Genomic DNA, 21,035 nt, shown 5'->3' on the forward strand with positions numbered 1-21,035 from the left:
GCGCCTCCTTAGCTCAGTGGCAGAGCGCTGGTCTAGTAAACCAGAGGTCGTGAGTTCGATCCTCACAGGCGGCAAATGAATTTTGTAACAGCCCCTCCCACTGTGGCCCTTTCGAAAAAGCGGTCAAGGATAAAAAAAATTATGAATGGGTGCGGTATTTAAGAAATGCTCTCGCAAATGAATAGTGCGAATGGTGATATTAAAGTGGGCACCAGAAACTGCTGCTTCAGGCAGTCTCCGGAGAATGCCGACTTGAAATACTTAGTTCTTGTGATGTATTTTCTACCCCTGATAAAGACCCTCGCGATTGTCGTCGGCGCCGCCGCCGCTTTGGTAATAGCGACAATTCGCCATTGTATCACATAGGGTGAGGTACCTTCTGCAAGCGACTGAGATGGCACTAAACGATTGAAGCTGATTTGCCACCTCTTGTTTGATCGGCGTCATAAGGGCTTGAATGTAACTTGCGATGGGACACAGCAAGAAGTAGCGTCGTACTTTTAGTACTGAAATTTGAGATGGAGAACTGCGTCAAAGATGGGAAATTCATTCTGCCAAGTGTACAAATGGCGAAAACGAGGTGTGAGTGGGGAAGTATATTGCGCCAGTGACCGTGTGGCCTAATGGATAAGGCGTCGGACTTCGGATCCGAAGATTGCAGGTTCGAATCCTGTCACGGTCGAGTTTTTCCTGTTCTGCAAAAGATGCATGCTGTTTTACTGTGTTGTTTGAGTACACTAAATTTAGTTGGAAGTTGCTGCTGTCCGCTTCCTGGCTACAAAACCGGCGTCTACCAGAAGCACAAGCAAGACAAGGGTGATCTGTAGCGAAGTTTTCGGCACAGTGCCGTTCAGGAGAGTTTTTGTTGGAACTACTGCATCTGATTCAGGAGCATGTGTGTTGAATAATGGTGCTGATAGCCACGTATCATTTCATGCAGATTTGATGCCTTTCGGAGACAATTTTTCATTGAATAGGATTGTAGCTGATTTGTGGCAGCAGGAAATAAGCTGTAGTCAAAAGAATCTTCAATAGATGGTCGCAGGTCACATCAGTATTGTATGGCTCGTAACGCGTTGCGTGCAGCCCGGCTAGCTCAGTCGGTAGAGCATGAGACTCTTAATCTCAGGGTCGTGGGTTCGAGCCCCACGCTGGGCGGCGCAAAATTTTGTGTCTACGCGGATCCAACATGCGCCCCTCTCGTGAGCCTTGCGTAATGAACGTAACGGGTTACGACGATGCCTAGCTTCGTATGAATATCAGAGGAACGGTATTTGAAGCTGAAAGTGACTCTGAAATGAAATAAATGTGTTGTTTTGCAATTTTAGTTGTACATCGATATAGTGTGAGATGTGTAGGAAAGCAGCAGCTGTGCTAACTAAATGCAAATAATGGTCGCTCATGCGGTGCGTTTCGAGCTGAAGGGCTCCGATTCACTAGTCTGTAAGGACAAAGTACCTTAAAAGTCCGCTAGGAGGCGCCTCCTTAGCTCAGTGGCAGAGCGCTGGTCTAGTAAACCAGAGGTCGTGAGTTCGATCCTCACAGGCGGCAAATGAATTTTGTAACAGCCCCTCCCACCGTGGCCCTTTCGAAAAAGCGGTCAAGGATAAAAAAAATTATGAATGGGTGCGGTATTTAAGAAATGCTCTCGCAAATGAATAGTGTGAATGGTGATATTAAAGTGGGCACCAGAAACTGCTGCTTCAGGCAGTCTCCGGAGAATGCCGACTTGAAATACTTAGTTCTTGTGATGTATTTTCTACCCCTGATAAAGACCCTCGCGATTGTCGTCGGCGCCGCCGCCGCTTTGGTAATAGCGACAATTCGCCATTGTATCACATAGGGTGAGGTACCTTCTGCAAGCGACTGAGATGGCACTAAACGATTGAAGCTGATTTGCCACCTCTTGTTTGATCGGCGTCATAAGGGCTTGAATGTAACTTGCGATGGGACACAGCAAGAAGTAGCGTCGTACTTTTAGTACTGAAATTTGAGATGGAGAACTGCGTCAAAGATGGGAAATTCATTCTGCCAAGTGTACAAATGGCGAAAACGAGGTGTGAGTGGGGAAGTATATTGCGCCAGTGACCGTGTGGCCTAATGGATAAGGCGTCGGACTTCGGATCCGAAGATTGCAGGTTCGAATCCTGTCACGGTCGAGTTCTTCCTGTTCTGCAAAAGATGCATGCTGTTTTACTGTGTTGTTTGAGTACACTAAAACTAGTTGGAAGTTGCTGCTGTCCGCTTCCTGGCTACAAAACCGGCGTCTACCAGAAGCACAAGCAAGACAAGGGTGATCTGTAGCGAAGTTTTCGGCACAGTGCCGTTCAGGAGAGTTTTTGTTGGAACTACTGCATCTGATTCAGGAGCCAAGGGCTACGCCACAGGCGTCTGCGCACAGTCGAGCATGTGTGTTGAATAATGGTGCTGATAGCCACGTATCATTTCAAAAAAAAAAAAGTGGCAGAGCGCTGGTCTAGTAAACCAGAGGTCGTGAGTTCGATCCTCACAGGCGGCAAATGAATTTTGTAACAGCCCCTCCCACTGTGGCCCTTTCGAAAAAGCGGTCAAGGATAAAAAAAATTATGAATGGGTGCGGTATTTAAGAAATGCTCTCGCAAATGAATAGTGTGAATGGTGCTATTAAAGTGGGCACCAGAAACTGCTGCTTTAGGCAGTCTCCGGAGAATGCCGACGTGAAATACTTAGTTCTTGTGATGTATTTTCTACCCCTGATAAAGACCCTCGCGATTGTCGTCGTCGTCGTCGGCGCCGCCGCCGCTTTGGTAATAGCGACAATTCGCCATTGTATCACATAGGGTGAGGTACCCTCTGCAAGCGACTGAGATGGCACTAAACGATTGAAGCTGATTTGCCACCTCTTGTTTGATCAGCGTCATAAGGGCTTGAATGTAACTTGCGATGGGACACAGCAAGAAGTAGCGTCGTACTTTTAGTACTGAAATTTGAGATGGAGAACTGCGTCAAAGATGGGAAAATCATTCTGCCAAGTGTACAAATGGCGAAAACGATGTGTGAGTGGGGAAGTATATTGCGCCAGTGACCGTGTGGCCTAATGGATAAGGCGTCGGACTTCGGATTCGAAGATTGCAGGTTCGTATCCTGTCACGGTCGAGTTTTTCCTGTTCTGCAAAAGATGCATGCTGTTTTAGTGTGTTCTTTGAGTACACTAAAACTAGTTGGAAGTTGCTGCTGTCCGCTTCCTGGCTACAAAACCGGCGTCTACCAGAAGCACAAGCAAGACAAGGGTGATCTGTAGCGAAGTTTTCGGCACAGTGCCGTTCAGGAGAGTTTTTGTTGGAACTACTGCATCTGATTCAGGAGCCAAGGGCTACGCCACAGGCGTCTGCGCACAGTCGAGCATGTGTGTTGAATAATGGTGCTGATAGCCACGTATCATTTCATGCAGATTTGATGCCTTTCGGAGACAATTTTTCATTGAATAGGATTGTAGCTGATTTGTGGCAGCAGGAAATAAGCTGTAGTCAAAAGAATCTTCAATAGATGGTCGCAGGTCACATCAGTATTGTATGGCTCGTAACGCGTTGCGTGCAGCCCGGCTAGCTCAGTCGGTAGAGCATGAGACTCTTAATCTCAGGGTCGTGGGTTCGAGCCCCACGCTGGGCGGCGCAAAATTTTGTGTCTACGCGGATCCAACATGCGCCCCTCTCGTGAGCCTTGCGTAATGAACGTAACGGGTTACGACGATGCCTAGCTTCGTATGAATATCAGAGGAACGGTATTTGAAGCTGAAAGTGACTCTGAAATGAAATAAATGTGTTGTTTTGCAATTTTAGTTGTACATCGATATAGTGTGAGATGTGTAGGAAAGCAGCAGCTGTGCTAACTAAATGCAAATAATGGTCGCTCATGCGGTGCGTTTCGAGCTGAAGGGCTCCGATTCACTAGTCTGTAAGGACAAAGTACCTTAAAAGTCCGCTAGGAGGCGCCTCCTTAGCTCAGTGGCAGAGCGCTGGTCTAGTAAACCAGAGGTCGTGAGTTCGATCCTCACAGGCGGCAAATGAATTTTGTAACAGCCCCTCCCACTGTGGCCCTTTCGAAAAAGCGGTCAAGGATAAAAAAAATTATGAATGGGTGCGGTATTTAAGAAATGCTCTCGCAAATGAATAGTGTGAATGGTGATATTAAAGTGGGCACCAGAAACTGCTGCTTCAGGCAGTCTCCGGAGAATGCCGACTTGAAATACTTAGTTCTTGTGATGTATTTTCTACCCCTGATAAAGACCCTCGCGATTGTCGTCGGCGCCGCCGCCGCTTTGGTAATAGCGACAATTCGCCATTGTATCACATATTGTGAGGTACCTTCTGCAAGCGACTGAGATGGCACTAAACGATTGAAGCTGATTTGCCACCTCTTGTTTGATCGGCGTCATAAGGGCTTGAATGTAACTTGCGATGGGACACAGCAAGAAGTAGCGTCGTACTTTTAGTACTGAAATTTGAGATGGAGAACTGCGTCAAAGATGGGAAATTCATTCTGCCAAGTGTACAAATGGCGAAAACGAGGTGTGAGTGGGGAAGTATATTGCGCCAGTGACCGTGTGGCCTAATGGATAAGGCGTCGGACTTCGGATCCGAAGATTGCAGGTTCGAATCCTGTCACGGTCGAGTTTTTCCTGTTCTGCAAAAGATGCATGCTGTTTTACTGTGTTGTTTGAGTACACTAAAACTAGTTGGAAGTTGCTGCTGTCCGCTTCCTGGCTACAAAACCGGCGTCTACCAGAAGCACAAGCAAGACAAGGGTGATCTGTAGCGAAGTTTTCGGCACAGTGCCGTTCAGGAGAGTTTTTGTTGGAACTACTGCATCTGATTCAGGAGCATGTGTGTTGAATAATGGTGCTGATAGCCACGTATCATTTCATGCAGATTTGATGCCTTTCGGAGACAATTTTTCATTGAATAGGATTGTAGCTGATTTGTGGCAGCAGGAAATAAGCTGTAGTCAAAAGAATCTTCAATAGATGGTCGCAGGTCACATCAGTATTGTATGGCTCGTAACGCGTTGCGTGCAGCCCGGCTAGCTCAGTCGGTAGAGCATGAGACTCTTAATCTCAGGGTCGTGGGTTCGAGCCCCACGCTGGGCGGCGCAAAATTTTGTGTCTACGCGGATCCAACATGCGCCCCTCTCGTGAGCCTTGCGTAATGAACGTAACGGGTTACGACGATGCCTAGCTTCGTATGAATTTCAGAGGAACGGTATTTGAAGCTGAAAGTGACTCTGAAATGAAATAAATGTGTTGTTTTGCAATTTTAGTTGTACATCGATATAGTGTGAGATGTGTAGGAAAGCAGCAGCTGTGCTAACTAAATGCAAATAATGGTCGCTCATGCGGTGCGTTTCGAGCTGAAGGGCTCCGATTCACTAGTCTGTAAGGACAAAGTACCTTAAAAGTCCGCTAGGAGGCGCCTCCTTAGCTCAGTGGCAGAGCGCTGGTCTAGTAAACCAGAGGTCGTGAGTTCGATCCTCACAGGCGGCAAATGAATTTTGTAACAGCCCCTCCCACCGTGGCCCTTTCGAAAAAGCGGTCAAGGATAAAAAAAATTATGAATGGGTGCGGTATTTAAGAAATGCTCTCGCAAATGAATAGTGTGAATGGTGATATTAAAGTGGGCACCAGAAACTGCTGCTTCAGGCAGTCTCCGGAGAATGCCGACTTGAAATACTTAGTTCTTGTGATGTATTTTCTACCCCTGATAAAGACCCTCGCGATTGTCGTCGGCGCCGCCGCCGCTTTGGTAATAGCGACAATTCGCCATTGTATCACATAGGGTGAGGTACCTTCTGCAAGCGACTGAGATGGCACTAAACGATTGAAGCTGATTTGCCACCTCTTGTTTGATCGGCGTCATAAGGGCTTGAATGTAACTTGCGATGGGACACAGCAAGAAGTAGCGTCGTACTTTTAGTACTGAAATTTGAGATGGAGAACTGCGTCAAAGATGGGAAATTCATTCTGCCAAGTGTACAAATGGCGAAAACGAGGTGTGAGTGGGGAAGTATATTGCGCCAGTGACCGTGTGGCCTAATGGATAAGGCGTCGGACTTCGGATCCGAAGATTGCAGGTTCGAATCCTGTCACGGTCGAGTTTTTCCTGTTCTGCAAAAGATGCATGCTGTTTTACTGTGTTGTTTGAGTACACTAAAACTAGTTGGAAGTTGCTGCTGTCCGCTTCCTGGCTACAAAACCGGCGTCTACCAGAAGCACAAGCAAGACAAGGGTGATCTGTAGCGAAGTTTTCGGCACAGTGCCGTTCAGGAGAGTTTTTGTTGGAACTACTGCATCTGATTCAGGAGCCAAGGGCTACGCCACAGGCGTCTGCGCACAGTCGAGCATGTGTGTTGAATAATGGAGCTGATAGCCACGTATCATTTCATGCAGATTTGATGCCTTTCGGAGACAATTTTTCATTGAATAGGATTGTAGCTGATTTGTGGCAGCAGGAAATAAGCTGTAGTCAAAAGAATCTTCAATAGATGGTCGCAGGTCACATCAGTATTGTATGGCTCGTAACGCGTTGCGTGCAGCCCGGCTAGCTCAGTCGGTAGAGCATGAGTCTCTTAATCTCATGGTCGTGGGTTCGAGCCCCACGCTGTACGGCGCAAAATTTTGTGTCTACGCGGATTCAACATGCGCCCCTCTCGTGAGCCTTGCGTAATGAACGTAACGGGTTACGACGATGCCTAGCTTCGTATGAATATCAGAGGAACGGTATTTGAAGCTGAAAGTGACTCTGAAATGAAATAAATGTGTTGTTTTGCAATTTTAGTTGTACATCGATATAGTATGAGATGTGTAGGAAAGCAGCAGCTGTGCTAACTAAATGCAAATAATGGTCGCTCATGCGGTGCGTTTCGAGCTGAAGGGCTCCGATTCACTAGTTTGTAACAACAAAGTATCCTAAAAGTCCGCTAGGAGGCGCCTCCTTAGCTCAGTGGCAGAGCGCTGGTCTAGTAAACCAGAGGTCGTGAGTTCGATTCTCACAGGCGGCAGATGAATTTTGTAACAGCCCCTCCCACCGTGGCCCTTTCGAAAAAAGCGGTCAAGGATAAAAAAAATTATGAATGGGTGCGGTATTTAAGAAATGCTCTCGCAAATGAATAGTGTGAATGGTGCTATTAATGTGGGCACCAGAAACTGCTGCTTTAGGCAGTCTCCGGAGAATGCCGACGTGAAATACTTAGTTCTTGTGATGTATTTTCTACCCCTGATAAAGACCCTCGCGATTGTCGTCGTCGGCGCCGCCGCCGCTTTGGTAATAGCGACAATTCGCCATTGTATCACATAGGGTGAGGTACCTTCTGCAAGCGACTGAGATGGCACTAAACGATTGAAGCTGATTTGCCACCTCTTGTTTGATCAGCGTCATAAGGGCTTGAATGTAACTTGCGATGGGACACAGCAAGAAGTAGCGTCGTACTTTTAGTACTGAAATTTGAGATGGAGAACTGCGTCAAAGATGGGAAAATCATTCTGCCAAGTGTACAAATGGCGAAAACGAGGTGTGAGTGGGGAAGTATATTGCGCCAGTGACCGTGTGGCCTCATGGATAAGGCGTCGGACTTCGGATCCGAAGATTGCAGGTTCGAATCCTGTCACGGTCGAGTTTTTCCTGTTCTGCAAAAGATGCATGCTGTTTTACTGTGTTGTTTGAGTACACTAAAACTAGTTGGAAGTTGCTGCTGTCCGCTTCCTGGCTACAAAACCGGCGTCTACCAGAAGCACAAGCAAGACAAGGGTGATCTGTAGCGAAGTTTTCGGCACAGTGCCGTTCAGGAGAGTTTTTGTTGGAACTACTGCATCTGATTCAGGAGCCAAGGGCTACGCCACAGGCGTCCGCGCACAGTCGAGCATGTGTGTTGAATAATGGTGCTGATAGCCACGTATCATTTCATGCAGATTTGATGCCTTTCGGAGACAATTTTTCATTGAATAGGATTGTAGCTGATTTGTGGCAGCAGGAAATAAGCTGTAGTCAAAAGAATCTTCAATAGATGGTCGCAGGTCACATCAGTATTGTATGGCTCGTAACGCGTTGCGTGCAGCCCGGCTAGCTCAGTCGGTAGAGCATGAGACTCTTAATCTCAGGGTCGTGGGTTCGAGCCCCACGCTGGGCGGCGCAAAATTTTGTGTCTACGCGGATCCAACATGCGCCCCTCTCGTGAGCCTTGCGTAATGAACGTAACGGGTTACGACGATGCCTAGCTTCGTATGAATATCAGAGGAACGGTATTTGAAGCTGAAAGTGACTCTGAAATGAAATAAATGTGTTGTTTTGCAATTTTAGTTGTACATCGATATAGTGTGAGATGTGTAGGAAAGCAGCAGCTGTGCTAACTAAATGTAAATAATGGTCGCTCATGCGGTGCGTTTCGAGCTGAAGGGCTCCGATTCACTAGTTTGTAAGATTAAAGTATCCTATAAGTCCGCTAGGAGGCGCCTCCTTATCTCAGTGGCAGAGCGCTGGTCTAGTAAACCAGAGGTCGTGAGTTCGATCCTCACAGGCGGCAAATGAATTTTGTAACAGCCCCTCCCACCGTGGCATTTTCGAAAAAAGCGGTCAAGGATAAAAAAAATTATGAATGGGTGCGGTATTTAAGAAATGCTCTCGCAAATGAATAGTGTGAATGGTGCTATTAAAGTGGGCACCAGAAACTGCTGCTTTAGGCAGTCTCCGGAGAATGCCGACGTGAAATACTTAGTTCTTGTGATGTATTTTCTACCCCTGATAAAGACCCTCGCGATTGTCGTCGTCGTCGTCGGCGCCGCCGCCGCTTTGGTAATAGCGACAATTCGCCATTGTATCACATAGGGTGAGGTACCCTCTGCAAGCGACTGAGATGGCACTAAACGATTGAAGCTGATTTGCCACCTCTTGTTTGATCAGCGTCATAAGGGCTTGAATGTAACTTGCGATGGGACACAGCAAGAAGTAGCGTCGTACTTTTAGTACTGAAATTTGAGATGGAGAACTGCGTCAAAGATGGGAAAATCATTCTGCCAAGTGTACAAATGGCGAAAACGATGTGTGAGTGGGGAAGTATATTGCGCCAGTGACCGTGTGGCCTAATGGATAAGGCGTCGGACTTCGGATTCGAAGATTGCAGGTTCGTATCCTGTCACGGTCGAGTTTTTCCTGTTCTGCAAAAGATGCATGCTGTTTTAGTGTGTTGTTTGAGTACACTAAAACTAGTTGGAAGTTGCTGCTGTCCGCTTCCTGGCTACAAAACCGGCGTCTACCAGAAGCACAAGCAAGACAAGGGTGATCTGTAGCGAAGTTTTCGGCACAGTGCCGTTCAGGAGAGTTTTTGTTGGAACTACTGCATCTGATTCAGGAGCCAAGGGCTACGCCACAGGCGTCTGCGCACAGTCGAGCATGTGTGTTGAATAATGGTGCTGATAGCCACGTATCATTTCATGCAGATTTGATGCCTTTCGGAGACAATTTTTCATTGAATAGGATTGTAGCTGATTTGTGGCAGCAGGAAATAAGCTGTAGTCAAAAGAATCTTCAATAGATGGTCGCAGGTCACATCAGTATTGTATGGCTCGTAACGCGTTGCGTGCAGCCCGGCTAGCTCAGTCGGTAGAGCATGAGACTCTTAATCTCAGGGTCGTGGGTTCGAGCCCCACGCTGGGCGGCGCAAAATTTTGTGTCTACGCGGATCCAACATGCGCCCCTCTCGTGAGCCTTGCGTAATGAACGTAACGGGTTACGACGATGCCTAGCTTCGTATGAATATCAGAGGAACGGTATTTGAAGCTGAAAGTGACTCTGAAATGAAATAAATGTGTTGTTTTGCAATTTTAGTTGTACATCGATATAGTATGAGATGTGTAGGAAAGCAGCAGCTGTGCTAACTAAATGCAAATAATGGTCGCTCATGCGGTGCGTTTCGAGCTGAAGGGCTCCGATTCACTAGTTTGTAACAACAAAGTATCCTAAAAGTCCGCTAGGAGGCGCCTCTTTAGCTCAGTGGCAGAGCGCTGGTCTAGTAAACCAGAGGTCGTGAGTTCGATTCTCACAGGCGGCAGATGAATTTTGTAACAGCCCCTCCCACCGTGGCCCTTTCGAAAAAAGCGGTCAAGGATTAAAAAAATTATGAATGGGTGCGGTATTTAAGAAATGCTCTCGCAAATGAATAGTGTGAATGGTGCTATTAAAGTGGGCACCAGAAACTGCTGCTTTAGGCAGTCTCCGGAGAATGCCGACGTGAAATACTTAGTTCTTGTGATGTATTTTCTACCCCTGATAAAGACCCTCGCGATTGTCGTCGTCGTCGTCGGCGCCGCCGCCGCTTTGGTAATAGCGACAATTCGCCATTGTATCACATAGGGTGAGGTACCTTCTGCAAGCGACTGAGATGGCACTAAACGATTGAAGCTGATTTGCCACCTCTTGTTTGATCAGCGTCATAAGGGCTTGAATGTAACTTGCGATGGGACACAGCAAGAAGTAGCGTCGTACTTTTAGTACTGAAATTTGAGATGGAGAACTGCGTCAAAGATGGGAAAATCATTCTGCCAAGTGTACAAATGGCGAAAACGAGGTGTGAGGGGGAAGTATATTGCGCCAGTGACCGTGTGGCCTCATGGATAAGGCGTCGGACTTCGGATCCGAAGATTGCAGGTTCGAATCCTGTCACGGTCGAGTTTTTCCTGTTCTGCAAAAGATACATGCTGTTTTACTGTGTTGTTTGAGTACACTAAAACTAGTTGGAAGTTGCTGCTGTCCGCTTCCTGGCTACAAAACCGGCGTCTACCAGAAGCACAAGCAAGACAAGGGTGATCTGTAGCGAAGTTTTCGGCACAGTGCCGTTCAGGAGAGTTTTTGTTGGAACTACTGCATCTGATTCAGGAGCCAAGGGCTACGCCACAGGCGTCTGCGCACAGTCGAGCATGTGTGTTGAATAATGGTGCTGATAGCCACGTATCATTTCATGCAGATTTGATGCCTTTCGGAGACAATTTTTCATTGAATAGGATTGTAGCTGATTTGTGGCAGCAGGAAATAAGCTGTAGTCAAAAGAATCTTCAATAGATGGTCGCAGGTCACATCAGTATTGTATGGCTCGTAACGCGTTGCGTGCAGCCCGGCTAGCTCAGTCGGTAGAGCATGAGACTCTTAATCTCAGGGTCGTGGGTTCGAGCCCCACGCTGGGCGGCGCAAAATTTTGTGTCTACGCGGATCCAACATGCGCCCCTCTCGTGAGCCTTGCGTAATGAACGTAACGGGTTACGACGATGCCTAGCTTCGTATGAATATCAGAGGAACGGTATTTGAAGCTGAAAGTGACTCTGAAATGAAATAAATGTGTTGTTTTGCAATTTTAGTTGTACATCGATATAGTGTGAGATGTGTAGGAAAGCAGCAGCTGTGCTAACTAAATGCAAATAATGGTCGCTCATGCGGTGCGTTTCGAGCTGAAGGGCTCCGATTCACTAGTTTGTAAGAACAAAGTATCCTAAAAGTCCGCTAGGAGGCGCCTCCTTAGCTCAGTGGCAGAGCGCTGGTCTAGTAAACCAGAGGTCGTGAGTTCGATCCTCACAGGCGGCAAATGAATTTTGTAAGAGCCCCTCCCACCGTGGCCCTTTCGAAAAAAGCGGTCAAGGATAAAAAAAATTAAGAATGGGTGCGGTATTTAAGAAATGCTCTCGCAAATGAATAGTGTGAATGGTGCTATTAAAGTGGGCACCAGAAACTGCTGCTTTAGGCAGTCTCCGGAGAATGCCGACGTGAAATACTTAGTTCTTGTGATGTATTTTCTAGCCCTGATAAAGACCCTCGCGATTGTCGTCGGCGCCGCCGCCGCTTTGGTAATAGCGACAATTCGCCATTGTATCACATAGGGTGAGGTACCTTCTGCAAGCGACTGAGATGGCACTAAACGATTGAAGCTGATTTGCCACCTCTTGTTTGATCAGCGTCATAAGGGCTTGAATGTAACTTGCGATGGGACACAGCAAGAAGTAGCGTCGTACTTTTAGTACTGAAATTTGAGATGGAGAACTGCGTCAAAGATGGGAAAATCATTCTGCCAAGTGTAAAAAATGGCGAAAACGAGGTGTGAGTGGGGAAGTATATTGCGCCAGTGACCGTGTGGCCTAATGGATAAGGCGTCGGACTTCGGATTCGAAGATTGCAGGTTCGAATCCTGTCACGGTCGAGTTTTTCCTGTTCTGCAAAAGATGCATGCTGTTTTACTGTGTTGTTTGAGTACACTAAAACTAGTTGGAAGTTGCTGCTGTCCGCTTCCTGGCTACAAAACCGGCGTCTACCAGAAGCACAAGCAAGACAAGGGTGATCTGTAGCGAAGTTTTCGGCACAGTGCCGTTCAGGAGAGTTTTTGTTGGAACTACTGCATCTGATTCAGGAGCCAAGGGCTACGCCACAGGCGTCTGCGCACAGTCGAGCATGTGTGTTGAATAATGGTGCTGATAGCCACGTATCATTTCATGCAGATTTGATGCCTTTCGGAGACAATTTTTCATTGAATAGGATTGTAGCTGATTTGTGGCAGCAGGAAATAAGCTGTAGTCAAAAGAATCTTCAATAGATGGTCGCAGGTCACATCAGTATTGTATGGCTCGTAACGCGTTGCGTGCAGCCCGGCTAGCTCAGTCGGTAGAGCATGAGACTCTTAATCTCAGGGTCGTGGGTTCGAGCCCCACGCTGGGCGGCGCAAAATTTTGTGTCTACGCGGATCCAACATGCGCCCCTCTCGTGAGCCTTGCGTAATGAACGTAACGGGTTACGACGATGCCTAGCTTCGTATGAATATCAGAGGAACGGTATTTGAAGCTGAAAGTGACTCTGAAATGAAATAAATGTGTTGTTTTGCAATTTTAGTTGTACATCGATATAGTATGAGATGTGTAGGAAAGCAGCAGCTGTGCTAACTAAATGCAAATAATGGTCGCTCATGCGGTGCGTTTCGAGCTGAAGGGCTCCGATTCACTAGTTTGTAACAACAAAGTATCCTAAAAGTCCGCTAGGAGGCGCCTCTTTAGCTCAGTGGCAGAGCGCTGGTCTAGTAAACCAGAGGTCGTGAGTTCGATTCTCACAGGCGGCAGATGAATTTTGTAACAGCCCCTCCCACCGTGGCCCTTTCGAAAAAAGCGGTCAAGGATAAAAAAAATTATGAATGGGTGCGGTATTTAAGAAATGCTCTCGCAAATGAATAGTGTGAATGGTGCTATTAAAGTGGGCACCAGAAACTGCTGCTTTAGGCAGTCTCCGGAGAATGCCGACGTGAAATACTTAGTTCTTGTGATGTATTTTCTACCCCTGATAAAGACCCTCGCGATTGTCGTCGTCGTCGTCGGCGCCGCCGCCGCTTTGGTAATAGCGACAATTCGCCATTGTATCACATAGGGTGAGGTACCTTCTGCAAGCGACTGAGATGGCACTAAACGATTGAAGCTGATTTGCCACCTCTTGCTTGATCAGCGTCATAAGGGCTTGAATGTAACTTGCGATGGGACACAGCAAGAAGTAGCGTCGTACTTTTAGTACTGAAATTTGAGATGGAGAACTGCGTCAAAGATGGGAAAATCATTCTGCCAAGTGTACAAATGGCGAAAACGAGGTGTGAGGGGGAAGTATATTGCGCCAGTGACCGTGTGGCCTCATGGATAAGGCGTCGGACTTCGGATCCGAAGATTGCAGGTTCGAATCCTGTCACGGTCGAGTTTTTCCTGTTCTGCAAAAGATGCATGCTGTTTTACTGTGTTGTTTGAGTACACTAAAACTAGTTGGAAGTTGCTGCTGTCCGCTTCCTGGCTACAAAACCGGCGTCTACCAGAAGCACAAGCAAGACAAGGGTGATCTGTAGCGAAGTTTTCGGCACAGTGCCGTTCAGGAGAGTTTTTGTTGGAACTACTGCATCTGATTCAGGAGCCAAGGGCTACGCCACAGGCGTCTGCGCACAGTCGAGCATGTGTGTTGAATAATGGTGCTGATAGCCACGTATCATTTCATGCAGATTTGATGCCTTTCGGAGACAATTTTTCATTGAATAGGATTGTAGCTGATTTGTGGCAGCAGGAAATAAGCTGTAGTCAAAAGAATCTTCAATAGATGGTCGCAGGTCACATCAGTATTGTATGGCTCGTAACGCGTTGCGTGCAGCCCGGCTAGCTCAGTCGGTAGAGCATGAGACTCTTAATCTCAGGGTCGTGGGTTCGAGCCCCACGCTGGGCGGCGCAAAATTTTGTGTCTACGCGGATCCAACATGCGCCCCTCTCGTGAGCCTTGCGTAATGAACGTAACGGGTTACGACGATGCCTAGCTTCGTATGAATATCAGAGGAACGGTATTTGAAGCTGAAAGTGACTCTGAAATGAAATAAATGTGTTGTTTTGCAATTTTAGTTGTACATCGATATAGTGTGAGATGTGTAGGAAAGCAGCAGCTGTGCTAACTAAATGCAAATAATGGTCGCTCATGCGGTGCGTTTCGAGCTGAAGGGCTCCGATTCACTAGTTTGTAAGAACAAAGTATCCTAAAAGTCCGCTAGGAGGCGCCTCCTTAGCTCAGTGGCAGAGCGCTGGTCTAGTAAACCAGAGGTCGTGAGTTCGATCCTCACAGGCGGCAAATGAATTTTGTAAGAGCCCCTCCCACCGTGGCCCTTTCGAAAAAAGCGGTCAAGGATAAAAAAAATTAAGAATGGGTGCGGTATTTAAGAAATGCTCTCGCAAATGAATAGTGTGAATGGTGCTATTAAAGTGGGCACCAGAAACTGCTGCTTTAGGCAGTCTCCGGAGAATGCCGACGTGAAATACTTAGTTCTTGTGATGTATTTTCTAGCCCTGATAAAGACCCTCGCGATTGTCGTCGGCGCCGCCGCCGCTTTGGTAATAGCGACAATTCGCCATTGTATCACATAGGGTGAGGTACCTTCTGCAAGCGACTGAGATGGCACTAAACGATTGAAGCTGATTTGCCACCTCTTGTTTGATCAGCGTCATAAGGGCTTGAATGTAACTTGCGATGGGACACAGCAAGAAGTAGCGTCGTACTTTTAGTACTGAAATTTGAGATGGAGAACTGCGTCAAAGATGGGAAAATCATTCTGCCAAGTGTAAAAAATGGCGAAAACGAGGTGTGAGTGGGGAAGTATATTGCGCCAGTGACCGTGTGGCCTAATGGATAAGGCGTCGGACTTCGGATTCGAAGATTGCAGGTTCGAATCCTGTCACGGTCGAGTTTTTCCTGTTCTGCAAAAGATGCATGCTGTTTTACTGTGTTGTTTGAGTACACTAAAACTAGTTGGAAGTTGCTGCTGTCCGCTTCCTGGCTACAAAACCGGCGTCTACCAGAAGCACAAGCAAGACAAGGGTGATCTGTAGCGAAGTTTTCGGCACAGTGCCGTTCAGGAGAGTTTTTGTTGGAACTACTGCATCTGATTCAGGAGCCAAGGGCTACGCCACAGGCGTCTGCGCACAGTCGAGCATGTGTGTTGAATAATGGTGCTGATAGCCACGTATCATTTCATGCAGATTTGATGCCTTTCGGAGACAATTTTTCATTGAATAGGATTGTAGCTGATTTGTGGCAGCAGGAAATAAGCTGTAGTCAAAAGAATCTTCAATAGATGGTCGCAGGTCACATCAGTATTGTATGGCTCGTAACGCGTTGCGTGCAGCCCGGCTAGCTCAGTCGGTAGAGCATGAGACTCTTAATCTCAGGGTCGTGGGTTCGAGCCCCACGCTGGGCGGCGCAAAATTTTGTGTCTACGCGGATCCAACATGCGCCCCTCTCGTGAGCCTTGCGTAATGAACGTAACGGGTTACGACGATGCCTAGCTTCGTATGAATATCAGAGGAACGGTATTTGAAGCTGAAAGTGACTCTGAAATGAAATAAATGTGTTGTTTTGCAATTTTAGTTGTACATCGATATAGTATGAGATGTGTAGGAAAGCAGCAGCTGTGCTAACTAAATGCAAATAATGGTCGCTCATGCGGTGCGTTTCGAGCTGAAGGGCTCCGATTCACTAGTTTGTAACAACAAAGTATCCTAAAAGTGCGCTAGGAGGCGCCTCTTTAGCTCAGTGGCAGAGCGCTGGTCTAGTAAACCAGAGGTCGTGAGTTCGATTCCCACAGGCGGCAGATGAATTTTGTAACAGCCCCTCCCACCGTGGCCCTTTCGAAAAAAGCGGTCAAGGATAAAAAAAATTATGAATGGGTGCGGTATTTAAGAAATGCTCTCGCAAATGAATAGTGTGAATGGTGCTATTAAAGTGGGCACCAGAAACTGCTGCTTTAGGCAGTCTCCGGAGAATGCCGACGTGAAATACTTAGTTCTTGTGATGTATTTTCTAGCCCTGATAAAGACCCTCGCGATTGTCGTCGGCGCCGCCGCCGCTTTGGTAATAGCGACAATTCGCCATTGTATCACATAGGGTGAGGTACCTTCTGCAAGCGACTGAGATGGCACTAAACGATTGAAGCTGATTTGCCACCTCTTGTTTGATCAGCGTCATAAGGGCTTGAATGTAACTTGCGATGGGACACAGCAAGAAGTAGCGTCGTACTTTTAGTACTGAAATTTGAGATGGAGAACTGCGTCAAAGATGGGAAAATCATTCTGCCAAGTGTACAAATGGCGAAAACGAGGTGTGAGGGGGAAGTATATTGCGCCAGTGACCGTGTGGCCTCATGGATAAGGCGTCGGACTTCGGATCCGAAGATTGCAGGTTCGAATCTTGTCACGGTCGAGTTTTTCCTGTTCTGCAAAAGATGCATGCTGTTTTACTGTGTTGTTTGAGTACACTAAAACTAGTTGGAAGTTGCTGCTGTCCGCTTCCTGGCTACAAAACCGGCGTCTACCAGAAGCACAAGCAAGACAAGGGTGATCTGTAGCGAAGTTTTCGGCACAGTGCCGTTCAGGAGAGTTTTTGTTGGAACTACTGCATCTGATTCAGGAGCCAAGGGCTACGCCACAGGCGTCTGCGCACAGTCGAGCATGTGTGTTGAATAATGGTGCTGATAGCCACGTATCATTTCATGCAGATTTGATGCCTTTCGGAGACAATTTTTCATTGAATAGGATTGTAGCTGATTTGTGGCAGCAGGAAATAAGCTGTAGTCAAAAGAATCTTCAATAGATGGTCGCAGGTCACATCAGTATTGTATGGCTCGTAACGCGTTGCGTGCAGCCCGGCTAGCTCAGTCGGTAGAGCATGAGTCTCTTAATCTCAGGGTCGTAGGTTCGAGCCCCACGCTGGACGGCGCAAAATTTTGTGTCTACGCGGATCCAACATGCGCCCCTCTCGTGAGCCTTGCGTAATGAACGTAACGGGTTACGACGATGCCTAGCTTCGTATGAATATCAGAGGAACGGTATTTGAAGCTGAAAGTGACTCTGAAATGAAATAAATGTGTCGTTTTGCAATTTTAGTTGTACATCGATATAGTGTGAGATGTGTAGGAAAGCAGCAGCTGTGCTAACTAAATGCAAATAATGGTCGCTCATGCGGTGCGTTTCGAGCTGAAGGGCTCCGATTCACTAGTCTGTAAGGACAAAGTACCTTAAAAGTCCGCTAGGAGGCGCCTCCTTAGCTCAGTGGCAGAGCGCTGGTCTAGTAAACCAGAGGTCGTGAGTTCGATCCTCACAGGCGGCAAATGAATTTTGTAACAGCCCCTCCCACCGTGGCCCTTTCGAAAAAAGCGGTCAAGGATAAAAAAAATTATGAATGGGTGCGGTATTTAAGAAATGCTCTCGCAAAAGAATAGTGTGAATGGTGATATTAAAGTGGGCACCAGAAACTGCTGCTTCAGGCAGTCTCCGGAGAATGCCGACTTGAAATACTTAGTTCTTGTGATGTATTTTCTACCCCTGATAAAGACCCTCGCGATTGTCGTCGGCGCCGCCGCCGCTTTGGTAATAGCGACAATTCGCCATTGTATCACATAGGGTGAGGTACCTTCTGCAAGCGACTGAGATGGCACTAAACGATTGAAGCTGATTTGCCACCTCTTGTTTGATCAGCGTCATAAGAGCTTGAATGTAACTTGCGATGGGACACAGCAAGAAGTAGCGTCGTACTTTTAGTACTGAAATTTGAGATGGAGAACTGCGTCAAAGATGGGAAAATCATTCTGCCAAGTGTACAAATGGCGAAAACGAGGTGTGAGTGGGGAAGTATATTGCGCCAGTGACCGTGTGGCCTAATGGATAAGGCGTCGGACTTCGGATCCGAAGATTGCAGGTTCCAATCCTGTCACGGTCGAGTTTTTCCTGTTCTGCAAAAGATGCATGCTGTTTTAGTGTGTTGTTTGAGTACACTAAAACTAGTTGGAAGTTGCTGCTGTCCGCTTCCTGGCTACAAAACCGGCGTCTACCAGAAGCACAAGCAAGACAAGGGTGATCTGTAGCGAAGTTTTCGGCACAGTGCCGTTCAGGAGAGTTTTTGTTGGAACTACTGCATCTGATTCAGGAGCCAAGGGCTACGCCACAGGCGTCTGCGCACAGTCGAGCATGTGTGTTGAATAATGGAGCTGATAGCCACGTATCATTTCATGCAGATTTGATGCCTTTCGGAGACAATTTTTCATTGAATAGGATTGTAGCTGATTTGTGGCAGCAGGAAATAAGCTGTAGTCAAAAGAATCTTCAATAGATGGTCGCAGGTCACATCAGTATTGTATGGCTCGTAACGTGTTGCGTGCAGCCCGGCTAGCTCAGTCGGTAGAGCATGAGTCTCTTAATCTCATGGTCGTGGGTTCGAGCCCCACGCTGTACGGCGCAAAATTTTGTGTCTACGCGGATCCAACATGCGCCCCTCTCGTGAGCCTTGCGTAATGAACGTAACGGGTTACGACGATGCCTAGCTTCGTATGAATATCAGAGGAACGGTATTTGAAGCTGAAAGTGACTCTGAAATGAAATAAATGTGTCGTTTTGCAATTTTAGTTGTACATCGATATAGTGTGAGATGTGTAGGAAAGCAGCAGCTGTGCTAACTAAATGCAAATAATGGTCGCTCATGCGGTGCCTTTCGAGCTGAAGGGCTCCGATTCACTAGTCTGTAAGGACAAAGTACCTTAAAAGTCCGCTAGGAGGCGCCTCCTTAGCTCAGTGGCAGAGCGCTGGTCTAGTAAACCAGAGGTCGTGAGTTCGATCCTCACAGGCGGCAAATGAATTTTGTAACAGCCCCTCCCACCGTGGCCCTTTCGAAAAAAGCGGTCAAGGATAAAAAAAATTATGAATGGGTGCGGTATTTAAGAAATGCTCTCGCAAATGAATAGTGTGAATGGTGCTATTAAAGTGGGCACCAGAAACTGCTGCTTTAGGCAGTCTCCGGAGAATGCCGACGTGAAATACTTAGTTCTTGTGATGTATTTTCTACCCCTGATAAAGACCCTCGCGATTGTCGTCGGCGCCGCCGCCGCTTTGGTAATAGCGACAATTCGCCATTGTATCACATAGGGTGAGGTACCTTCTGCAAGCGACTGAGATGGCACTAAACGATTGAAGCTGATTTGCCACCTCTTGTTTGATCAGCGTCATAAGGGCTTGAATGTAACTTGCGATGGGACACAGCAAGAAGTAGCGTCGTACTTTTAGTACTGAAATTTGAGATGGAGAACTGCGTCAAAGATGGGAAAATCATTCTGCCAAGTGTACAAATGGCGAAAACGAGGTGTGAGGGGGAAGTATATTGCGCCAGTGACCGTGTGGCTTAATGGATAAGGCGTCGGACTTCGGATCCGAAGATTGCAGGTTCGAATCCTGTCACGGTCGAGTTTTTCCTGTTCTGCAAAAGATGCATGCTGTTTTACTGTGTTGTTTGAGTACACTAAAACTAGTTGGAAGTTGCTGCTGTCCGCTTCCTGGCTACAAAACCGGCGTCTACCAGAAGCACAAGCAAGACAAGGGTGATCTGTAGCGAAGTTTTCGGCACAGTGCCGTTCAGGAGAGTTTTTGTTGGAACTACTGCATCTGATTCAGGAGCCAAGGGCTACGCCACAGGCGTCTGCGCACAGTCGAGCATGTGTGTTGAATAATGGTGCTGATAGCCACGTATCATTTCATGCAGATTTGATGCCTTTCGGAGACAATTTTTCATTGAATAGGATTGTAGCTGATTTGTGGCAGCAGGAAATAAGCTGTAGTCAAAAGAATCTTCAATAGATGGTCGCAGGTCACATCAGTATTGTATGGCTCGTAACGCGTTGCGTGCAGCCCGGCTAGCTCAGTCGGTAGAGCATGAGTCTCTTAATCTCAGGGTCGTAGGTTCGAGCCCCACGCTGGACGGCGCAAAATTTTGTGTCTACGCGGATCCAACATGCGCCCCTCTCGTGAGCCTTGCGTAATGAACGTAACGGGTTACGACGATGCCTAGCTTCGTATGAATATCAGAGGAACGGTATTTGAAGCTGAAAGTGACTCTGAAATGAAATAAATGTGTCGTTTTGCAATTTTAGTTGTACATCGATATAGTGTGAGATGTGTAGGAAAGCAGCAGCTGTGCTAACTAAATGCAAATAATGGTCGCTCATGCGGTGCGTTTCGAGCTGAAGGGCTCCGATTCACTAGTTTGTAAGAACAAAGTATCCTAAAAGTCCGCTAGGAGGCGCTTCCTTAGCTCAGTGGCAGAGCGCTGGTCTAGTAAACCAGAGGTCGTGAGTTCGATCCTCACAGGCGGCAAATGAATTTTGTAACAGCCCCTCCCACCGTGGCCCTTTCGAAAAAAGCGGTCAAGGATAAAAAAAATTATGAATGGGTGCGGTATTTAAGAAATGCTCTCGCAAATGAATAGTGTGAATGGTGCTATTAAAGTGGGCACCAGAAACTGCTGCTTTAGGCAGTCTCCGGAGAATGCCGACGTGAAATACTTAGTTCTTGGGATGTATTTTCTACCCCTGATAAAGACCCTCGCGATTGTCGTCGGCGCCGCCGCCGCTTTGGTAATAGCGACAATTCGCCATTGTATCACATAGGGTGAGGTACCTTCTGCAAGCGACTGAGATGGCACTAAACGATTGAA

At 47.2% G+C, this 21,035-nt stretch overlaps 40 non-coding genes across 40 annotated transcripts; all 40 read left to right on the forward strand.

Moving 5' to 3' along the window:
• The first annotated feature begins 2 nt into the window (after nucleotides 1–2).
• Trnat-agu (transfer RNA threonine (anticodon AGU)) lies at nucleotides 3–74 on the forward strand. Its single transcript has one exon. It is a non-coding gene; the product is annotated as a tRNA-Thr (tRNA).
• Nucleotides 75–609: 535 nt separating this feature from the next.
• Nucleotides 610–682, forward strand: Trnar-ucg (transfer RNA arginine (anticodon UCG)). Its single transcript has one exon. It is a non-coding gene; the product is annotated as a tRNA-Arg (tRNA).
• Nucleotides 683–1,085: 403 nt separating this feature from the next.
• Trnak-cuu (transfer RNA lysine (anticodon CUU)) lies at nucleotides 1,086–1,158 on the forward strand. The gene has a single exon. It is a non-coding gene; the product is annotated as a tRNA-Lys (tRNA).
• A 321-nt stretch (nucleotides 1,159–1,479) lies between these two features.
• Trnat-agu (transfer RNA threonine (anticodon AGU)) lies at nucleotides 1,480–1,551 on the forward strand. Its single transcript has one exon. It is a non-coding gene; the product is annotated as a tRNA-Thr (tRNA).
• Nucleotides 1,552–2,086: 535 nt separating this feature from the next.
• On the forward strand, nucleotides 2,087–2,159 carry Trnar-ucg (transfer RNA arginine (anticodon UCG)). Its single transcript has one exon. It is a non-coding gene; the product is annotated as a tRNA-Arg (tRNA).
• Nucleotides 2,160–3,062: 903 nt separating this feature from the next.
• Nucleotides 3,063–3,135, forward strand: Trnar-ucg (transfer RNA arginine (anticodon UCG)). Its single transcript has one exon. It is a non-coding gene; the product is annotated as a tRNA-Arg (tRNA).
• Nucleotides 3,136–3,575: 440 nt separating this feature from the next.
• On the forward strand, nucleotides 3,576–3,648 carry Trnak-cuu (transfer RNA lysine (anticodon CUU)). Its single transcript has one exon. It is a non-coding gene; the product is annotated as a tRNA-Lys (tRNA).
• A 321-nt stretch (nucleotides 3,649–3,969) lies between these two features.
• On the forward strand, nucleotides 3,970–4,041 carry Trnat-agu (transfer RNA threonine (anticodon AGU)). Its single transcript has one exon. It is a non-coding gene; the product is annotated as a tRNA-Thr (tRNA).
• Nucleotides 4,042–4,576: 535 nt separating this feature from the next.
• Trnar-ucg (transfer RNA arginine (anticodon UCG)) lies at nucleotides 4,577–4,649 on the forward strand. The gene has a single exon. It is a non-coding gene; the product is annotated as a tRNA-Arg (tRNA).
• Nucleotides 4,650–5,052: 403 nt separating this feature from the next.
• Trnak-cuu (transfer RNA lysine (anticodon CUU)) lies at nucleotides 5,053–5,125 on the forward strand. Its single transcript has one exon. It is a non-coding gene; the product is annotated as a tRNA-Lys (tRNA).
• A 321-nt stretch (nucleotides 5,126–5,446) lies between these two features.
• Trnat-agu (transfer RNA threonine (anticodon AGU)) lies at nucleotides 5,447–5,518 on the forward strand. Its single transcript has one exon. It is a non-coding gene; the product is annotated as a tRNA-Thr (tRNA).
• Nucleotides 5,519–6,053: 535 nt separating this feature from the next.
• Nucleotides 6,054–6,126, forward strand: Trnar-ucg (transfer RNA arginine (anticodon UCG)). The gene has a single exon. It is a non-coding gene; the product is annotated as a tRNA-Arg (tRNA).
• Nucleotides 6,127–6,566: 440 nt separating this feature from the next.
• On the forward strand, nucleotides 6,567–6,639 carry Trnak-cuu (transfer RNA lysine (anticodon CUU)). The gene has a single exon. It is a non-coding gene; the product is annotated as a tRNA-Lys (tRNA).
• Nucleotides 6,640–6,960: 321 nt separating this feature from the next.
• Trnat-agu (transfer RNA threonine (anticodon AGU)) lies at nucleotides 6,961–7,032 on the forward strand. Its single transcript has one exon. It is a non-coding gene; the product is annotated as a tRNA-Thr (tRNA).
• Nucleotides 7,033–7,571: 539 nt separating this feature from the next.
• On the forward strand, nucleotides 7,572–7,644 carry Trnar-ucg (transfer RNA arginine (anticodon UCG)). The gene has a single exon. It is a non-coding gene; the product is annotated as a tRNA-Arg (tRNA).
• Nucleotides 7,645–8,084: 440 nt separating this feature from the next.
• Trnak-cuu (transfer RNA lysine (anticodon CUU)) lies at nucleotides 8,085–8,157 on the forward strand. The gene has a single exon. It is a non-coding gene; the product is annotated as a tRNA-Lys (tRNA).
• Nucleotides 8,158–8,478: 321 nt separating this feature from the next.
• Trnat-agu (transfer RNA threonine (anticodon AGU)) lies at nucleotides 8,479–8,550 on the forward strand. The gene has a single exon. It is a non-coding gene; the product is annotated as a tRNA-Thr (tRNA).
• A 545-nt stretch (nucleotides 8,551–9,095) lies between these two features.
• On the forward strand, nucleotides 9,096–9,168 carry Trnar-ucg (transfer RNA arginine (anticodon UCG)). The gene has a single exon. It is a non-coding gene; the product is annotated as a tRNA-Arg (tRNA).
• A 440-nt stretch (nucleotides 9,169–9,608) lies between these two features.
• On the forward strand, nucleotides 9,609–9,681 carry Trnak-cuu (transfer RNA lysine (anticodon CUU)). The gene has a single exon. It is a non-coding gene; the product is annotated as a tRNA-Lys (tRNA).
• Nucleotides 9,682–10,002: 321 nt separating this feature from the next.
• Nucleotides 10,003–10,074, forward strand: Trnat-agu (transfer RNA threonine (anticodon AGU)). Its single transcript has one exon. It is a non-coding gene; the product is annotated as a tRNA-Thr (tRNA).
• A 544-nt stretch (nucleotides 10,075–10,618) lies between these two features.
• On the forward strand, nucleotides 10,619–10,691 carry Trnar-ucg (transfer RNA arginine (anticodon UCG)). The gene has a single exon. It is a non-coding gene; the product is annotated as a tRNA-Arg (tRNA).
• Nucleotides 10,692–11,131: 440 nt separating this feature from the next.
• Nucleotides 11,132–11,204, forward strand: Trnak-cuu (transfer RNA lysine (anticodon CUU)). Its single transcript has one exon. It is a non-coding gene; the product is annotated as a tRNA-Lys (tRNA).
• A 321-nt stretch (nucleotides 11,205–11,525) lies between these two features.
• Nucleotides 11,526–11,597, forward strand: Trnat-agu (transfer RNA threonine (anticodon AGU)). The gene has a single exon. It is a non-coding gene; the product is annotated as a tRNA-Thr (tRNA).
• Nucleotides 11,598–12,134: 537 nt separating this feature from the next.
• Trnar-ucg (transfer RNA arginine (anticodon UCG)) lies at nucleotides 12,135–12,207 on the forward strand. The gene has a single exon. It is a non-coding gene; the product is annotated as a tRNA-Arg (tRNA).
• A 440-nt stretch (nucleotides 12,208–12,647) lies between these two features.
• Trnak-cuu (transfer RNA lysine (anticodon CUU)) lies at nucleotides 12,648–12,720 on the forward strand. Its single transcript has one exon. It is a non-coding gene; the product is annotated as a tRNA-Lys (tRNA).
• Nucleotides 12,721–13,041: 321 nt separating this feature from the next.
• Trnat-agu (transfer RNA threonine (anticodon AGU)) lies at nucleotides 13,042–13,113 on the forward strand. The gene has a single exon. It is a non-coding gene; the product is annotated as a tRNA-Thr (tRNA).
• A 544-nt stretch (nucleotides 13,114–13,657) lies between these two features.
• On the forward strand, nucleotides 13,658–13,730 carry Trnar-ucg (transfer RNA arginine (anticodon UCG)). The gene has a single exon. It is a non-coding gene; the product is annotated as a tRNA-Arg (tRNA).
• Nucleotides 13,731–14,170: 440 nt separating this feature from the next.
• Nucleotides 14,171–14,243, forward strand: Trnak-cuu (transfer RNA lysine (anticodon CUU)). The gene has a single exon. It is a non-coding gene; the product is annotated as a tRNA-Lys (tRNA).
• Nucleotides 14,244–14,564: 321 nt separating this feature from the next.
• On the forward strand, nucleotides 14,565–14,636 carry Trnat-agu (transfer RNA threonine (anticodon AGU)). Its single transcript has one exon. It is a non-coding gene; the product is annotated as a tRNA-Thr (tRNA).
• Nucleotides 14,637–15,173: 537 nt separating this feature from the next.
• Trnar-ucg (transfer RNA arginine (anticodon UCG)) lies at nucleotides 15,174–15,246 on the forward strand. Its single transcript has one exon. It is a non-coding gene; the product is annotated as a tRNA-Arg (tRNA).
• A 440-nt stretch (nucleotides 15,247–15,686) lies between these two features.
• On the forward strand, nucleotides 15,687–15,759 carry Trnak-cuu (transfer RNA lysine (anticodon CUU)). The gene has a single exon. It is a non-coding gene; the product is annotated as a tRNA-Lys (tRNA).
• A 321-nt stretch (nucleotides 15,760–16,080) lies between these two features.
• Trnat-agu (transfer RNA threonine (anticodon AGU)) lies at nucleotides 16,081–16,152 on the forward strand. The gene has a single exon. It is a non-coding gene; the product is annotated as a tRNA-Thr (tRNA).
• A 1,048-nt stretch (nucleotides 16,153–17,200) lies between these two features.
• Nucleotides 17,201–17,273, forward strand: Trnak-cuu (transfer RNA lysine (anticodon CUU)). The gene has a single exon. It is a non-coding gene; the product is annotated as a tRNA-Lys (tRNA).
• Nucleotides 17,274–17,594: 321 nt separating this feature from the next.
• On the forward strand, nucleotides 17,595–17,666 carry Trnat-agu (transfer RNA threonine (anticodon AGU)). The gene has a single exon. It is a non-coding gene; the product is annotated as a tRNA-Thr (tRNA).
• Nucleotides 17,667–18,202: 536 nt separating this feature from the next.
• Nucleotides 18,203–18,275, forward strand: Trnar-ucg (transfer RNA arginine (anticodon UCG)). Its single transcript has one exon. It is a non-coding gene; the product is annotated as a tRNA-Arg (tRNA).
• A 440-nt stretch (nucleotides 18,276–18,715) lies between these two features.
• Nucleotides 18,716–18,788, forward strand: Trnak-cuu (transfer RNA lysine (anticodon CUU)). Its single transcript has one exon. It is a non-coding gene; the product is annotated as a tRNA-Lys (tRNA).
• Nucleotides 18,789–19,109: 321 nt separating this feature from the next.
• Nucleotides 19,110–19,181, forward strand: Trnat-agu (transfer RNA threonine (anticodon AGU)). The gene has a single exon. It is a non-coding gene; the product is annotated as a tRNA-Thr (tRNA).
• A 535-nt stretch (nucleotides 19,182–19,716) lies between these two features.
• Trnar-ucg (transfer RNA arginine (anticodon UCG)) lies at nucleotides 19,717–19,789 on the forward strand. The gene has a single exon. It is a non-coding gene; the product is annotated as a tRNA-Arg (tRNA).
• Nucleotides 19,790–20,229: 440 nt separating this feature from the next.
• On the forward strand, nucleotides 20,230–20,302 carry Trnak-cuu (transfer RNA lysine (anticodon CUU)). Its single transcript has one exon. It is a non-coding gene; the product is annotated as a tRNA-Lys (tRNA).
• A 321-nt stretch (nucleotides 20,303–20,623) lies between these two features.
• On the forward strand, nucleotides 20,624–20,695 carry Trnat-agu (transfer RNA threonine (anticodon AGU)). The gene has a single exon. It is a non-coding gene; the product is annotated as a tRNA-Thr (tRNA).
• The last annotated feature ends 340 nt before the right edge of the window (nucleotides 20,696–21,035 follow it).

This window comes from Schistocerca cancellata, chromosome 8 (genome assembly GCF_023864275.1).
Source record: "Schistocerca cancellata isolate TAMUIC-IGC-003103 chromosome 8, iqSchCanc2.1, whole genome shotgun sequence".
Taxonomy (NCBI): Eukaryota; Metazoa; Arthropoda; class Insecta; order Orthoptera; family Acrididae; genus Schistocerca; species Schistocerca cancellata.